Raw genomic sequence first — 12,832 nt, forward strand, 5'->3', positions numbered from 1 at the left:
TTTCGAGACAATTTCGAGACAATTAAAGTTTTTTATTCGAGACAATTGAAAGTTTTATTTCGAGACAAATTAAAAGGTTTTTATTCGAGACAATTGTCGAGGATTTAAAGTTTTATTTCGAGACAATTTCGAGGCAATTAAATTTTTTATTTCGAGGACAATTTCGAGGCAATTAAAGTTTTACTTTCGAGACAATTGAAAGTTTTATTTCGAGACAATTTCGAGGCAATTAAAGTTTATTTCGAGACCAATTAAAGTTTATTCGAGGCAATTAAAGTTTTATTTCGAGACCAATTTCGAGGCAATTAAAGTTTATTCGAGGCAATTAAAACCCTATTTTGAGACAATTAAAGTTTTATTTCGAGGCAATTAACAGTTCTTATTTTGAGGCAATTAAAGTTTATTTCACAGACTTCAATTACTAGAAGTAAACCATTGAGAAGAGCAGCATGCAAAACACCAGCACCCCTTGGCCTCGAGAAGGAGAGGAGGCTTACGTCTATAACCATTTTCTTCAGAAGACAAAGAGGAGCGAGATGTGTAATATTTGGGCACTCCGAACAACGGACAAAGGTCGGTTCGTCGGCTGAAGTTTCGGGTCTCCGTGTGGGGGGGTCAGTATCCCGTGTAGAGGTTACAGGGAGGTTCTTCCTGTGTGAGGAAGTCGATTTCAACCAAGAATTTCCAAGAAAAATTTGCTCCGCGACTTCACTCCCTGCCCTTCGCTCCTGTGTGACAGAGTCCTTTGTCAATTATCTACAAAATAAGCAGAGCATATTGGTACACACGAATATATTATATTACGTGAAAAGATCTTTGAGTCTGTGAAATGTCTCACTTTTTTAGGACTTTGTTAGTTGTGAATTTATAATTTTGTGGTTTATATAATGTCTATTGTTCGGCAACAACTGACTCCCCCATAAGAGATAGTTGTCAGTTTCCAACTACACTACAAATACAACTTAGATGTTTCCATAACAAGGTGATTCTACGTAAACACGTTAGATTGTTGTGAGGTAGTCTTTTTCAATACCTAAGAATAGTGTCCCACATGGGCCCCAGAATTTTTCATGTTAACGGAGCTTTATCCTGAAATGGACCACAAAACGTCAGGAGAAGAATACAAATAACGATCATTAACTGAGACACTTTATCCTGGACTCAAACTCCCGCAGAAACAGGGTGGTTTTCCTTTATATCGATGACAGAGAATAAAAGTCCATTTTAATGCTAACATGTCTCTAAATGCGGCTTTCTTTTTTGCTTCAGAATTGTTGCTTCTCTTCTTATCATATTAAAGTGATTATCTTTTGCAAAACAAGTCGTTTGAAAACATCTCCTTCGACTTTGAGAAACTGGGATGAAAATGTTCCATATTTTTGGGCACTTATTACGATCATTAAGATCCTGACTATGCGGATAAAGATCATGGTTGCACTTTTATATTTAGATAAACGCTGTGATAGATCTCTGCTAAATGTCTTCATCCACATTAAGACTGGTGTTTATTCAAAGTGCAACTCCTACAGCACACACACAAACACACACACACACACACACACACACTTTGAACTACAGTTCCCAGACAGCAGCGGCACACGCCACATGTCAGCTTCCTGTTTAACAAGTGTCAAAGAGACTAAAGGTGAGAGAAGTGTGTGTTGGAGTGTGTCGTCTGGGACAGGTGAGATAAGTGTGTGTGAGCTCTTTGAAGAAGGCCATCCTCTCAGACTGTAAGGAAGTGAAGGCAGCGAGACGAACGAGCGTCCATCTTTCCCACAGAAACACCTCGTTACACATCAGGTGTTTGTGGGAAGCATTCCAACAATCACAATTATTTCATCAGTATTGACTTCAAGGGACAAGATATATTTATGCTTTGCACTTTTATATTTAAATAAACGGAGCACTGCGTCCTGCCGAATAAACCTTTAAATCAAAAGTCTGCACGCATTTTAAAAAGGCAAATAACAAGATCGTTGCAGCAGAAATTTGCAAAAAATGAAGAAAGAATAGACAATTATTCAAGGAAATTCATGAAAACATGGAATATCCAAAAATTGTTGTTTTAGCCTCTCGAAAATTGAGATTTGCAGCAATTTAATATCTAAATAAACACTTCCATGCTTGCTTAAAAATAAGACTTGAAGGGTTAAAACATGTCAGATATTTTGATCTTTGAGCCCTTTAACTTATTGAATGGGTTTCTTCCCCAAATAAGAGGAATCGATACTCATTTATTATATTAATATAATAAAGAGAGTGTTTGAATCTAAAATAATCGCATATAGCTGGTTTTTCTGTATTTGACTGTTTTATACACTTCTTCTTGCTTTTCTTTGTAAAACCTTTGAATTGCCAATGTGCTTGGAAAGATAAGATAACTGCAGCTCAGCATTCATCTTTATGTTCAGAAACTCTGAATGCTCTTGCTTTTCCTGCAGGACGTCGAGTTAAGAATCTAAAAATCTCTTTCCCCGGCTCCACGGCTTAAAGTCTGGGTGACAAAGACACTTAGCAGGAAGCCGTCCCGACACATCTCGTGATGTGAGAGAAGTGTGTCCTTTGAAGAGGGAACACCTCCGAAGAGAGCCGTCTGAGAGGAGCAGCTCCATAAAGAGGAAGCTTTACTGTTGGACACACTGAGGATAATAAATGACTAACTCTCTCTCTCTCTCTGTTATACTTCACTCGTGTTTATGTCCAAATCCATCAGATCTAGCTAGTTCCAATGCTATGGCTGCTGCCCCTCCCTACACGCAGACTCAAACCTCATCTTAGGCCCAAATGTGGCGCAAATGCGCTCCGCAGCCGTTGCGAGGTCCCGCCGGTTCATGAGCGTGCTCCCTCGCCCCCTGTCAACACTCGCGACACATGAGTGGCCAGCCTAAACAACAATAAGCGCTGCTTGGCAACCGTGTGTGGCGGCAAAGTACATAGACATTTAGACTGGAGAGATTTAGTTTTGCCGGTATTCAACATATTTGACCAGTCATAGTCCGGTAATTATTTACACTCTAAGAAGAGTCCTGCACAACAGACATGGCGTCAAAAAGGAGTAATGTGTGGAAATATTTCGACCCGGTTAGTGAGTGCGGTGTAGAGGTCAAACTATGCCACATTAATCTACATGCTATACCTTGCTATACCCACAACCTCCGTTCCAGCTGAGAGGGTCTTCTCTACAGCTGGGCTGATTGTGAATCGCACATGAAAGCTGTAGGCTGTCAAACTGTGATCACCAGTTCAATATATTGGACACATTTGACTTGGATTCTACACTTATTTGAACATGTATTTATTTATTTCCAAAAGTTATTTAAAAAAAATGTGTGGATACAATTTTTTTGAATTTTTTTTTCTCCCAATTTTTTTTTCTAGGATATGTGCATTTCGGTTAACCGTTTTTTGGGGGGTCGAATATTCATTTGCTTTCAAATTCCCATCCCTACTAAGAAGCTAACTTTCTGGTTTAAGCTACAAAAACAAACTAATCACTCCTGCAGTTTTACAAATGCCTCGTATCTTCTGGGTGACGGTATTTGAGAGGAGGGGAAGTGAAGGTCGTTAGTGATCACAGGAGGATCAATTAACTCTTTGAAGTCTGTGCAAAACGCTCCTCTCAGACGGACCTGATGTCTCAGATGCATGAGGAGTGTGCTGCAGCACCTCAGAGGAACAAAGGCGGGAGAGATAAGTGTGCTGCTTCCTCACACACACACACTCCTGAGAAGTGTGTCCTTTACAACAGGAAGAGGAACAAAACACCACCACAGATAAAGAAGGGGGGAAGCAGGAGGAAGTTCACAGAGACATGACGAAAGTGTGCTGACGGGAAGAAACACAGGCGCTGACAGGTACTGTGCAAAATCACACCTGTAGAGAGAGAGAGAGAGAGAGAGAGAGAGAGAGAGTGTGTGTGTGTCAGTAACACTCACCACGTTTCCTTGATCGTCTTGCGAGTTGGTGCCTAAAAAAGAAAGACAAAAGTTAATTAAATAAATGTTAAGGGTTGTAAATAAACATTTAAACTCATACAAGTTTCTAGAGATCAATATCTAAAGTCACGTGGCGCAAAAACTACATTTTCTCCAGATCAAAACGTCTCCAGAGCTCCTGGTCTGCTACTGACAGCTGTCATTAAATCACACACACGGCACTCTCAAACAAAATCAATTACTCGTTGATAAAACAGTTCCTGATTCAACTGAACACTGTTCCACATTTAGAGGCATTTCTTTGTTAAATGTGATATTTAAAATGAGGGGGGAACCATGCTCAGAGTCTTGTATAAAAAAAAACTGTGATATTTTTATTAAAATTGGCAATTTTGGGTGGTTTTTGCCCCAGATGTTTGAACACACCTTGCATATACAGACACAATCAGACCCTATGATTGAGTGTAAAGGGGTTACCAATAGGGATGTCCCGATCACCTTTTTTTGCTCCCGATCCGATTCCGATCATTTGATTTTGACAATTTGCCGATACCGATTTTTCCCGATCAGATCTTTATGCATTAGAGAAAAAAAAGCATTCAAGTTGTCCCTTAAGGTTATTTTTTTATTTAAATTGGATATTCTATCCAACATGGATATAGCTTCTTTCTTTCACAGCAGCATTGGATCAGTTCAGTTGTGCAGCATTGGATCAAAACAAAATAAAGCTTATCAGTACTCGTTAGCTTACTGCTACAATTAGACACTGCGCCCACTCTGTTGCCAGATTTGAGAGAAATAAGCAGGTCTATGAGAACAAGCCCCAAAGAAGCAACACATACATGATGTTCTGTCATTTGAAACCAAAACTAAGGCCTCAGGATGACTTTAAGACTTGAACATGGTCATTTTTGTTTTGTAACATTGAATACAAAATGTAAAAAAAAGTATTTTANGACAAAGTAGAATTTAATTGAACTGATGAGAGCGACTGATGCTAATCTAGGGACACATAGCAGGATCAATGGAGGTGCATTAAAGAGACACTTAGATGTAGCTCTGAGTCTGTAAGGCTTCATGTTGAGAGAACACAGAGAAACAAGAAGAGAAACTGGGGATAGAAGTCTAAATAGCTGGAAAAACCCAAAACATTGCTTATCCAATGAAGTAACTGTTTCAAAGTGTGGCACATGTCGGGGGGACGTAGCAACGACCAGGGAAACTTTTGAGGACAAATAATCAATTTCAAAGGTCGATCATTTGGATTCTTAAAAAGTGATCTGTGGGCGGAAAAAAAGTTACGCAGCGATTAAATTTATATAAAAAGATGTGACGCAACACACACACACACACACACACACACACACACACACACACACACACACACACACACACACACACACACACACACACACACACACACACACACACACACACACGATATTGCCGTGTTTACCGATGTCAGCCTGGTCTGTGTTTGTGTGGATGCCTTCTGTGAAGAGTAAGGGTGTGTGTGTGTGTGTGTGTGTGTGTGTGTGTGTGTGTGTGTGTGTGTGTAGAGATTAAGGCTTTTATTATGTTAATTTGAAGGGGTGTTGGAGATGGGGGAGAAAGGGGGGGGAGGAGGAATGCTTGTCATGTGGAGGAAGCTTGAGATGTTTTAAAATTCATGTCCAAATGATTGGTTTCCTCTTCAGCATTTTCGCCTTAAAAATGAGTTGTATTTATTTAAGGAGGTGGCGAGACCTTTCAATTGAGTAATTGTTGCAAAAAACCTAAAATATAAACTAAATAAAGAAACTCTTTTAGACTATTTATGACTTTTTTGTGAAATAGGGGAGCAACTAACAATTATATTCATTAGGAATTCATCTGCTGTTTGTTTTGTCGATAAATGGTTTGTACTAGAAATGTCAGAACATGGTGAGTAAAGGTGAAGTCTTTAATGTCTCAAAGATACTCACTTCAAAATCAACATTTAAAGACAACTAATTACGTTAACGATAAAGAAAATATTAAAATAGTTGGAGATGTTTGTCGACGTATGACCTTTCTTTTCTAGAAATAAAACACTTTTCTCTAGTAATTCATATGTTGAGAAATTAATTAGCCATTTTTGCATTAAAAAGCTATTTTCCAAAACTGTTGGATTGGTTTTCTTTCGATCAACTCATCTTTCCAGCTCTAAATTTGGGAGTAAACAAATACTATTTTTCTAAACAGAAGCCTTAAAAGTATCGGGGAATATCAGTTGGGTTCTAGTATGAAGGATTAACATTTACTGTAGATCAGGGGTGTCAAACTCAAGGCCCGTGGGCCAAAACCGGACCGCAACCTCATTTTATGTGGCCCGCAAGAGCTAGCAAAGAATATACAATACAATTGGTGTAATTGTTGAATATTTTCTTTCAATTATTTGCCCTAGACTGCTTTCAGACGTAGTTATTTATGAAGTTATTACCAGAACTGATAGAAATCCAATGCAGAGTCAATAATATAAATTAAAAATAATTTAATATATATGTATAGGTATATTTATAATTATATTTATATAGTCTAAAAGTTACAACCGGCCCTTAGAGTGCAACCATAATGCTAATGTGGCCCGTGATGAGATTGTCATTCAGAACCTTTAATTTAACTATTTGTTTAGTCCTAAGGTCTTCTAGTCTATCCTTGCTTTGGGTTATCTTCCACATATTTTTGCTTTGAAAAAGGACTTTGATTATAAAAAAGTAAACAACATTTTTTTTCTGAACATAAGTCTTCCAAAGTGTCGGGAAAATATCAGTTGGGTTAGGGTATGAAGGATTAACATTTTCATGATTAAAAGTCACGCAAAAATAAAAAAATACCTCGAATTACCTTTTTATTTAAGCCTTAAATCAGGGGGTCAAACTCAATTTGATCTCGGGCCACATCAGCATCATGGTTGCACCAGTTTTATATATAAGACTATATAAAAAAACATAAATATGTAATATATATAAAATAATATTGGATTATTATCTGATAGGGCAAATTATCGGAAGTCTCTTCAGTGAGCATGTCACAAAATGATTTCAAAAGAAAAGCCAAATTCTGATTAAAAATGTAGATGCATTGTGGGACATGTAGTTTATGGGCAACGTGCTTCTGTAAATCTGCCTGTAACCGTATAATAAACATATTGTGTTCTTTCAGAGCTCTTGTGGGGCTGCATGAAATGAAGTCACGGGACGGGTTTGGCCCCCGAGCCTTTAGTTTGACACCCCTGCCTTAAATGGTCTTCTAGCTTATCCTTACTTTGGTTTACCTTCCACATATTTTTCAAAATACAAAAGTAAACAACCTGTTTTCCTGAACATCGGAAAAGTTGGGTTAGGGAATGACGGATTAACATTTAAAATACCTTTGAAATTCTAATGTTTTAGGCTTTAAAAGGTCGGCTAATGGTCTTCCAGTTTATCCTTACTTTGGTTTGTCTTCTACATATCTTTGCTTTAAAAAATTACTTTCATTATCAAAATACAAAAGTAAATAACATTTGTTTTCTGAACATAAGTCTTCAAAAGTATCGGGAAAATATCGGTTGGGTTGGGGTATGAAGGATTAACATTTCCATGATTAAAAGTCACGCTAAACTCTTAAAATACCTATTTGTTAGGCCTTAAAAAAGGTCTTGATAACAACCTGTTTGTTCTGGTTCATCCGGAAGCTTCCACCCTACCGGCTGCCGTGTTTGTTTGCCTGTAAAATAATTGGGATTCCTGAGTGTGCGTTTCATCCCCATGGTTTTCTGGGAGTTTTGGCGAAGAGGCCTCGTTTCTCTCCTCTCGTTTCCCTTCTTTCATCTCTAACGGACTTCCTTCCAAACTCAATGTCAGCGCTTTGTTAGAGGCCTCAGGCTGAAACCTCCTGAAACTGATCCGCCATCTTTATACACACACCTTACGTGCAATTTCGTATCTGCCACTACGGTTTTTTGCACTTCTCAATACTGCTCGACACAGTACAGTTTTTCACATTGATGATGTGACTAGAGATGTCCCGATCCGATCACGTGATCGGGGATCGGAGCCGATCACGTGATTTTCAAAAGATCGGAGAAAAAAAATCNNNNTTTATGCAATGCATTAAGAGAAAAAAAAAAGCATTCAAGTTGTCCCTTAAGGTTATTTTTTTATTTAAATTGGATATTCTATCCAACATGGATATAGCTTCTTTCTTTCACAGCAGCATTGGATCAGTTCAGTTGTGCAGCATTGGATCAAAACAAAATAAAGCTTATCAGTACTCGTTAGCTTACTGCTACAATTAGACACTGCGCCCACTCTGTTGCCAGATTTGAGAGAAATAACCAGGTCTATGAAAACAAGCCCCAAAGAAGCAACACATACATGATGTTCTGTCATTTGAAACCAAAACTAAGGCCTCAGGATGACTTTAAGACTTGAACATGGTCATTTTTGTTTTGTAACATTGAATACAAAATGTAAAAAAAAGTATTTAAAAAAAATAATAAAAATCACGATCCCCGATTTTTTTTTCTCCCGATTCCGATCTTTTGAAAATCACGTGATCGGCTCCGATCCCCGATCACGTGATCGGAACATCTCTAGTTACCAATGACCTGACTGAGTGAGGGGTCAACAGAAAACTATTGCACACAATTCAGACATTAAATAAACAAATGGTTAAATATCTTCCAGCTGCAGCTTTTTTTTTTTATACGATAACGTTCTGCTTTCGTGTGGTCAATAGATTAATCAATAATCACTTGTTGCAGCCCAAACATATGATACAGACAAAAGACAACATGTTTTTACTTTTCCTTAACAATAAGGCTGTTTTCAGTCTCTCTACTCTACATGCAACTCACTTCAGTATTTCTCTAGTTTGATCACATTAATAAACACCTGCATGAAAGGTCAGAGAGGAGAGATACAGAAAACACCTGTAACTATTATCAGTAAAAACCAGTGTTTCACAAACCTATCTGCAGGGGAACCAATCAGAAAGAGGCTGATGTATTTGTTTTGTTTCCAGGTTATAATCCATAATCTTCAAACAACTTTAAAGGATTAATCCACAAAGCCGAGGCATTCATAAATCCCAAATAACAAAAGAACAATAATCCCAATTCAGTTAATCCACATCGGAAATAATCCATGAAACGGGCGAGGTGAGGAGACAAAGTAAACGTTAAAGTAAGCGGGAATAATCCAACAAAAGAAAATGGATGATGTTTAACTTCCTAAGAAGTTTCTGAAATGTAGAAAAATAAACCCACTGCTCCGTCCATCAAGCAGAGGAAAATAATCAATCATCAATTCCCAGTAATCCAATGATGTCAAATAAAAAGCAGGAAAATCCAAACGAGGCTTCCTACGTCCCAGGAAAACATACTGACTGAAGGTCACTAAAAATCTAAATCCCCAAAACTCAATAAAAATCCTTAGAGTCCTCTTCACTGAAAAGCCAAACTGCAGGAAAAATGGGTCACTAGAAGTTAAAACTCAAAGTTAAACTGCCTTCATATATTTTCTACCTGACAACTGAATTAAGAGTCTCTCTGTAGTGTGACTCCTCGCTGACAGCTAGCCCCACCCCTTTGTGGGCGGGGCCTACACACAGGAAGCAGAGGGGGATAGACCAATCAAAACACTTGTTTACAACATCACTTTGGAGACGGTTGGGAGGGGGCGGGGTCAAAGGATCTGTCAATCACATTTTGTTTCCCTGCAGCCAGAGGAGAAGTACTCAGATCTTGTACTTGAGTAAAAGTAGAAGTACTCAGATCTTGTACTTGAGTAAAAGTAGAAGTACTCAGATCTTGTACTTGAGTAAAAGTAGAAGTACTCAGATCTTGTACTTGTAGTAAAAGTAGAAGTACTCAGATCTTGTACTTTGTAAAAGTAGAAGTACTCAGATCTTGTACTTAGTAAAAGTAGAAGTACTCAGATCTTGTACTTGAGTAAAAGTAGAAGTACTCAGATCTTGTACTTGAGTAAAAGTAGAAGTACTCAGATATTGTACATTTTAAAGTGTAATGCATTTAATTGGGGAAGTTTAAAAACCTTAATAGTGATTTAAAATGTAATTAATTGTGCTTCCCTACTTGGTGGTTTTCCTCTGGTATCAGCAGTGCAGTAGCGTTGATCTGTATATTATATAGATGTACAGTATATATATGTGTGTGTATGTATATACAAACACATGTTATATAGATGTATATATTATATTGATGTTACCCCGTGTCTCTGCAGGCGCTGCCTTCACGGAGGGTCTGTCCAGCGGCCTCAGCACCTCCGTGGCTGTGTTCTGCCACGAGCTGCCTCACGAGCTGGGTAAGAGCTCCGTCCTTCACATCCTGCATGATCTCATGTTTCCTGGACATGTATCTGACATTGAATGAATCCTGAACACATGTAGAAACAAAGGTTTTTTTTAAAGCATTTTAACAGAGAACGTTTTTATCGTTTATACATTTTTATATCAAGAGTTAATAATGTAGTTTTTGGGAGAAGGGGGTGGGATTCAATTAGTTTAAACTTCTTCCCACAACTTTCCGGATGCTTAAGCAGGTCGATCATTTGTTTATATATCATTTGTAATTCAGTATTATTTAATTGTCTTGTTTCATTATTATTTTTTGTATTATTGTTTTACACGTTTGAAGTAAATAATCCATGGATGTGATTCTCGTCCCTCGTCTGTACTTTAACTGTTGACTACGTTTCCCAGGGGACTTTGCGGTGCTGCTGAAGGCGGGAATGACGGTGCGTCAGGCCATTCTCTACAACGGGCTGTCGGCCTTGATGGCGTACCTGGGCGTGGTGATCGGTATATTGATCGGACATTACGCGGAGAACGTGTCCATGTGGGTCTTCGCCCTCACAGCCGGACTCTTCCTGTACGTGGCGCTGGTGGACATGGTGAGTCGAGGACCAACGGCACAACGATACTTTAATTATACATAATAACCAGAGATGTTAAAGTACACACATCCTTTACTCAAGCAGAAGTACAGATACTCGTGTTTAAAAATACTCTGGTGAAAGTAGAAGAACTGACTAAACTTCTTTACTCAAGTCAAAGTAAAGAGGCTTTGAAATGTACTTCAGTAAAAAGTACCCATAACTAGCAGCTGTTTTAAAGAGTACCTGACCTCCCTTTATATTAATAGAACAATAATGTCATTGTTAGCTAATGAATGTGTAAGTACAGTAACAAAGTATTTGTACTTCACTACTTCCCAGCTCTGATAATAATAGTACATTAGCAACATCAACCAGGACAAATATCAGAATATGTAACCAAACAGCCCGGCTTTCCATCAGATATGGTTCCTGTTCTTCTTCTTCATTGTGTCTACGAAGCCGGTTCAACCTAACCTGGATATGTTTGAGTTACCCGACTGACCTAATCTAAAACATTACAGCGCAGCGTCATACTTCCTGAATGAAAAGTAAACTTTAATATTAGACAAACTTTAAACATCCATGACTTAAACACTTTATCCAGGATCAAAGCCACATAGCTGCACCTGCAAGGTGAATACAGCTGGTAACAGAACAAGTGTTTGAATGCGTACATTAGCAGGTTTATGATATCACTGCCCCGTCTAAGACACGATAAGTTACCATGGAGATCTAGCCCGCTAAAAAGTGAACCAGCGTCGTAGGACCGGAAACCCAGAGTTTACCCTGAAGTTAGCCGCTAAGGGAAAATCCGGCTTCGTAGTACAGGCCTCTGGCCTCTTGTCTCAAACTGTTTTTGAGACTGTTTTTGGGCGTCAGGAGAAGTGAAAGTTTGCAGTCAGCAGCATCTGTCTGTCTCTCAGAGAGCGATGCCTTCAGGAACAGATGGCCTCGTCACACACACACACACACACACACACACACACACACACACACACACACACACACACACACACACACACACACACACACACACACATGTGTGTGTGTGTGTGTGTGTGTGTGTGTGTGTGACGAGGCCATCTGTTCNTGTTGGCCACTAGAGGTCAGCATCGGACAAAATAAGCTTTCTTGGGTTTTGGCAGCGTGTGTATATTTCTGTGTGTGTGTGTGTGTGTGTGTGTGTGTGTGTGTGTGTGTGTGTGTGTGTCAGATATTTCATATTGTGAGGATTACTAAGGCAGAGGCTAAGCAGCAATCAAGTCCCAGTAGGATGTCTGTTACAGAGCGAAGGAGATGCAGTGTACACACTTACAGAGAAAAAAAAAGTGTATTGAGAGAAAGTGCAATATGCAACACACTCTCACTCCATAATCGTCCAGGTGCGACGTTTGGTCAGGGTCCCGTGGCGTGCAGTTGTGACGCTCCTAGGCTCCTTCAGCTTCATAAAGGGACGCAAATAGCTTTCAACTGATTGCAATGTATTCCCATCTGCGGCGGGATTTGACGCTCATGGAAGCACGGCATTCGTTTGTGTCGGCTGGCCTTAAAGGCAATGTGAGCGTCCATTCCCATTGGATAACGGAGAATTGTACACCCGGAAGTAAGTATTCCCCTTACTGTCGATTGATTTTACAGTGATATCTGCACTACTCACTACTAGACTAAAAAACACCAGATTATCCTTGTTAATTACACAACATTGATTGGTTTAAATTGTGTGCAATGCTTTTGTATTTTTCCCCTTCGATTCGGAGAAACAAATATTTTTTCGGAGTAAAGGATGGCAGAAGACACTACACTACCCAGAATCCCCAGCACCATGTGCTCTGTTTGACAAACCCCGTGATTAGTTCTCAAGCTCTGTGATTGGTTGACCTCCAACTGCATTCCATATGAAAAAAAAACGTTTCGTAAAATATATAATCATACTTTATTCAGCAGGTGCTTGCTTTACTCTTTGAAAGTCATCACATGAATGCATTGTAATAA

The 12,832-nt window shown here is 38.9% G+C and overlaps 1 protein-coding gene across 1 annotated transcript in view; it reads left to right on the forward strand.

Annotated features, from left to right (window-relative positions):
- LOC104955852 (DNA mismatch repair protein Msh3-like) overlaps positions 1-12,832 on the forward strand; it is a 50,539-nt gene that overhangs the window by 36,989 nt on the left and 718 nt on the right. The gene's annotated exons all lie outside the window — the stretch shown is intronic.

This window comes from Notothenia coriiceps, unplaced genomic scaffold (assembly GCF_000735185.1).
Source record: "Notothenia coriiceps isolate Sejong01 unplaced genomic scaffold, NC01 NC01_scaffold00000662, whole genome shotgun sequence".
NCBI lineage: Eukaryota > Metazoa > Chordata > Actinopteri > Perciformes > Nototheniidae > Notothenia > Notothenia coriiceps.